The sequence below is a fragment of the Primulina tabacum genome, chromosome 2 (genome assembly GCF_025594145.1).
Source record: "Primulina tabacum isolate GXHZ01 chromosome 2, ASM2559414v2, whole genome shotgun sequence".
NCBI lineage: Eukaryota > Viridiplantae > Streptophyta > Magnoliopsida > Lamiales > Gesneriaceae > Primulina > Primulina tabacum.
The window spans coordinates 9,685,271-9,691,719 of NC_134551.1; positions in this window are offsets into that span (position 1 = coordinate 9,685,271).

The following is a 6,449-nucleotide window of genomic DNA, read 5'->3' on the forward strand; positions in this document are numbered from 1 at the left end:
AAAAATATTGATAGAAGTCATTAATACAATAAAGCGCTTTTCAATGTCCACAACACGTGCTTATGCAATAGTAAATTGTAATTTAGGAGAATCAAATTAATTAGTTCGAAAAGCAACCAAAATCACTGACAGATAAGAATGAAATTGCATGACACTTACGAGGTTATTGGATTTAGTCTTAATGTATTGATGCGTAATATTTATGTCACTTGAAATTTGTTGCCAGATTTAGTTTACCAAAATTCAAATTCTAGAATGTACATTAATTAATAAATCTGATGCGCTTAAAATATATATTGAGGAAATATTATTTATGGTTAGTTCATGTTTATGCATTGATTTTAGGAGTTCATTTAATTGGGACGAAAAGAATGTTGCATAAATTTTATATTGGGATTTTGGAAAAAATGTACGTAGCTTTGTTTCATTTTAGAATATAAAAAAAAATAGCTTTTTTAATATAGATATCAAATTTGCCAAAAAAAAAAAAAAAACACGAATGAATATAATTATTTATAATTTTGAAAGAGTATCGTAAATATATAATATTATAAAACGGATATATTGTTTGCTTTCTGATACATCTTGTCTCACATAGTAAAAATTAAAAGATTAAAATGCATCTATATGAGTTAAACATTTTTCGTAAAGTGATGATTAATACAAAGAAGTTTCTATATGGGCTCATTATGCATTCACGCACACGCGGACCCGGGTTCGAGGCGTTACATACTTAATTTGGGAATGATCACTTTTATCTATTATTTTGAAAAGGCTTAAAAAAAACATACGTCTTTCTTTTAAAGAAGACAAGGAAAAAGAAAAATTATAAAATAGATTTCCATTTCAAACATCATCGTTGGTTGTTATTATTATTATTATTATTTGCCACTATATGTCAATACCAATTATATAGTAAGGAAGAAATCCTTGTTAATTGCTTGATTTATGACATGTACAGGATTGTGGTCAACATTTATATCTATGATATGTTGACAAGAAAGTCTACACCATGTATGAGATTCTAAAATATCCTGAAAATTTAAAATATATAGGATATATGTTTTTTATATTATAACATATGATGTGATTAAATTTACTATTTGGTATATCAAATCTATAAAATTAACAATATACTTTTTAGTGTATATATTTAGAAACACATGGATTGGGTTATTAAAGTTTAAGATTAGTTTTTTTTTGTAATTTATATTTTATTTATATGTCATAAAAATATGACAAGGTTTAAATTATTAAAATATTTTTTAAAATTCAAAATATTCCGTTAATAAAAGAAAAGCAATATATAAAGTTAACATTTCCAAGAAATATAATTAAATTAATAAGAATTGCTGTAAAATTCAGGATGTTAGATTTTATCATGATAATATTTTGTACCAAGATTTGCGAGATTTCCGGAATTTGTGATGTAGAATTTTTTTTGGAACTCAAGAATTTAAATAATATCGTGTATATTTTTTTTCGAAATTTGAGATATGCAGAATTTTACCGGATATAGATCTAAGATTTGATATACCTGGATAAAGATTTAAGCAAGAAGATAACTCAATCTTGGAACTAAAAATCTTGAGGATTTTATCATGGTATTTTCGAAAATAATATTGAAAGAATATTAGGGAATTTTCGAAAATCATAGATAAAGGGAAAAGTCTACACGATAAATACAGCTTGGGAAAGATTTAACTACCAGGATTTTAGGAAAATAATCAAAATCTTATTTGTGGAAAAATACTACTAAATTTCGGGTTTAAGTCAGCAAATTTGTGGGATTTAAGAAATATAATTTTATTATTTTAGGAAATAAAAAGTCTACCGAATATTGGGAATTAGACACAAAAGTCGAAATTTTGCAGGCTAGGCAAAGCATAAATTTCGAAATTTATCCTTGGAATACATACATGAATTTCGAAATTTAGGTCTAGGATAAAGAATAAAATTTAGATTTGATCACGATTTTAGATAGAGATTTGATTCAAGTTTAAACGCGCGGATGACATCTATCGAGATAGCAGCCAACCATTATAAATAGGAGGGCCTATAACACAAAAAAAAATCACACCGTTTCTACTCCAAATTTTCGAGCTCCTCTCCTAGTTTTCTTAGGATTTTCGAGAGCTTGCTCTCTCAGTGTGCGAAGAAGCGAAGCGCTGCTGCAGTCCAACCCCGAAGCTAGGGTTCGAAATTCCAGTGCAGGATTCCCCTCTATTCACGTTTTTCTACGATATCTAAGGTAAGTGGGCTTGTTTTAAATGTGTAATTTCGGTGTATGCATTTTCGTTTTTTTGAAATTTCGGTCGAGTACAATTCTTCTTCTATCCCCCTTCTGGTTATGATTGCTGCATGGGTTTTATGTTGACACTGTGAGGATTCAACTTGATATGGGAGGGAATCTCAGCTATGATATGACCCTCATACGGTGGGGATATAACCGATTCGGCCTCACCCCCTTAGAGGAACAAAAATTAGGGACTGAATTCAGTAAACCATTGAAAGTAGAGGAATCTCAGTGTCGGGTCAATGATACGAATGTGGTATGAGTCAAAATATGCATGGTGTGTGTATGTATTTCGAAATGTTATATGCATGTTGTTGTGTACTCGAACGGCCCCCACTTGCTGAGTATTTCCCAAAATACTCACCCCTTACTCTCCCCTCCCCAGATAAATCAGAAGAACAGGTTGAGGAAGAAGAGTCGGAACAATTCTGGGGATGGTGATTTCGAGATTTAGTCTTAGCCATGTTCTCATTATTTTCAAATTTTAGCAGTTTAATTTTCATGTAAAACGTTTCCGCATTTATTTATTTTCCGTTGTAAAGACAAATGTTCAAATTTTGCGAATTTATGAAATAAACTGGTTTCGGTTTATACTGTGCTACGAGGCTGGTTGTTTTTCGATTGTGTGATTGATGAACAACGCCGGTGTCGACCAACCCCGGTCTCGGGGCGTGACAATTGCTTTTAATATATTTATGGACTATAAGTAACATTCATCTGTTATTAATGTGGGCAAATTCAATATCATCGAAAATAAAAAATTGCAAAGTACAATTTCGATTGAAAATTCAAAATCATTAAAAAAATGCAAAGTACAATTTCAATTGAAAGGTTAACATCTTCGTCTATATCTATACTATATGTAAAAGTTGACACAATTAGTGATCCGACTTTGTGACATCAATTAAATTTCAAAATATCTTATTCATCTATATATAATATATATAAAAATTGAGACCCTTAGTATCTGACTTTATGCATAACAAAAATATCTTTTTCATTTTACAAATTTAATAATTCACAATATCACATATTTAATATAATATATTATCCTTATCCAAATAATAATTAAAAATTATAAAAAAATTTATGAATCAACTCGATCTATTAATAATCATGATTTGTACGGGTTTTTTTTTAAAATAATTTAATTTTAAAAAATTAATTCAAAAATAATTTTTTAAAAAAATTGCAAGAATACTGCAATCCGCGCTTCGTAAGCGCGGACGCTGGTCCATGTGCATTGGGACAATTCAATTCATTATAATAAACAGGGTCTAATTTTTTTTTAAAATGCGGAATATAATGGAATTCAATCTAATATACATATCAGTATAAATGTACAAGTCTTGTACAACAAGCATCAAACTCAAACTAAGGTTCAACAATTAAATGTCAAGTGCTGAATCCTATCTACAGCAACGTCAAAGTCCGTAGTCTCCACTCTAATCACGATCACTCATCATCTCCTCGACCCTGATCCTGTCCCACCTGTTGCCATGCACACATACAAACACGACAACAGCCGGATAACTCCGGTGAGAATAAAATCTCAGTATAAATCAATGAAACATGCGATCATATAAATAATGTAAAAGCATGTAGCAAATATCAGTAATATGTATCAAATCTGAAAACATAATCAATATAAAACTGTCAATCAGACTCGTGACTCTACGTCTTCGACTAGACTCATTCCTAGTCTAGGGATCCCGGTTTCCAGACGTTGGCATTTCTGTATCGAATTTCAGTAATAGAACAAACTCCAATTCTATTCAATCGATATAACCAAACATCCGGTATCTTGACCTATCCGTCACAGACTTTGGCACTTTCGCCAACTCACTGTCTTGTGACAATGTGCAATGTGCCCGTGACGATTCCATCACTATCGGCACTTATGTCACAAGATCACTCGTCTAATACATGCTTTCTATAAATCAATAGAACAAGCATATCAGTTCAAATCAATGCACACAATAACAATAAGTATGTGATTTAGGGAAACTCAAGTATATCACACTCGAGTCGTTCTCCCGGTACCACATTGACTTATATCTTTCTTTTATTGCAGTTCTGACGACGTTCCTGTCTGGAATCCAAAGTCTCTCAACACTCAATCTGGCAATGACAATATCAATAGTACCATATCAATATACTACTCAAATCAATACCAATATGATCAATCTGAATTTAATTCAAAATCAACGGCATAACGGCATAATCCCGATATTCCCGTCAACACAATCTCAACAGATATTAATTACAATCCATAACCAATATCCAATATAATCTGTAATCAATCAACAATCCAAATCTGTCCAATATCAATCAATATAATCTGAAAAATCGTAGAAATTCCATAATCAATCTGTTTCTCAATCTGACTTCAATTCTACGATGTCTAACATATCAAGAATATCATATATGAATCTTATCTGATTCTGGCAATATCATAATTTCAAGAAATAACAAAACTTAAGAAAACTTACGTCCAGTTGAAGACTGCGTCGATAGGAACATAGTATTGAAGTCGGATTCAAAATCGAACGGAAGGATTTCTCGCAAATTGAATTCTAGTATACAAAAGCTTAACACTTTCCCTGGAAACTCTCTCGGCTTTTCCTTCAATTTTGATGAACATTGAAGATTTGATATATATATATATTGCATGTCCAAGGCCAAGTGTCCATTTCTTCAAGTTGCACGTCTCGCGCTCGGGCGGTCATTAATTTCCGCTCGGGCGCGGAACATTCGGCCCTCGCATGTAATACATTCGCGCTCAGGCGGATATAACTTACCGCCTGGGCGCGGGGTGTTTGGGTTTCTTGCATTATTCAATGGCGCTCGGGCTGTCAAAAACTTCCGCCCGGGCGCCAAACCTTCGGCCCAAAATTTATGCTTTTCATATGCTTTGCCCAATCTGGTCTCGGAATGGCCCGGCTATAATCACATCAACTCATAATCAATAATCTCAGATTAACAGAATCAAAATCTCGGGCATTACAATTATTACTATTTTTTTAAATATTTTCGATTTTTATTATCCATTCATTTAGTTCGCTTTATTATGTCCATTCATTTATTGCCTGACCATTTCACGTGAAAGCTGAAGATCTGAAAATTCACGTGAACTTCAATAATTCAAATATGAATAGTTTTCACATTATTCTCCTATATAATTGATGAAAAATTCAACGAATGAGTTATCAATTTTCTCTTAAATTTTCTCTCAATTTTCATTGGCAAAATGTCTAACATCGACGTACTCTTATATTTTGGTGGTCATGTAGTTAGCGATAATGGATCGGTTGAATATAGCATTCCATTTGTTAGACCGATACGAGTATTACGATCTATTAAATTGATGGAGTTAGTTGAAGTTGTGCATAAAATGTTAGCAATCGATCCAGCGAATTTTTCACTATATATGTCAACAAAATATTCATTCATGGAGAGAGCATCTTGGCATGAAATTCAAGTCAATCTCGTTGATGACAATGCTTTACAATTTATAATGCAATGTGACAATATGCATATTTTGCATCTGTACGTGGAAGAAAATTCAATTGAGCATCATGTTGGATTTGATGATACTGAATCCTACCTTCCATATGCATCCGATTCAGATTTCTATAACCAACCCGGTACGTCTACATATGGTGGTTTGCAGGAGCAAGAATCTTATGTTCTACAGGTTACTAAAGGACTCGGTAATATGAGTTTCGATCATGTAAGTGGACCTTGTGATCAATATATAAATGTTTCGTCGGAACAAAATAATGCACCATATTGGCCGAATCCAACATTAGATACGAGTGCTCGTTGTCCAGATCAGGCCAATAATGATGATATTTGGAGGACTGATTCTGAACCCGATATGTCATACATCGAGTCTGAAGAAGAAGAAGTGAATGTTGATGATGAAGTGAATACTTTTACAAATCCTGATGAGGGGACATCATCTCGACAACCACCACGCGACACATTACAGAGGCAGACCGTACCATTTCTTTCAAACACTTCTGAAATGCCATCATTTTTCAATAAATTTTTTGGAGAAGAGCCTCCTGATTCTGTCTATGTTCCTTGTGGAGTGCAATCAAGCTATTATAATCCGGATAGAGGTGAATTATGCGTTAATATCTTATTT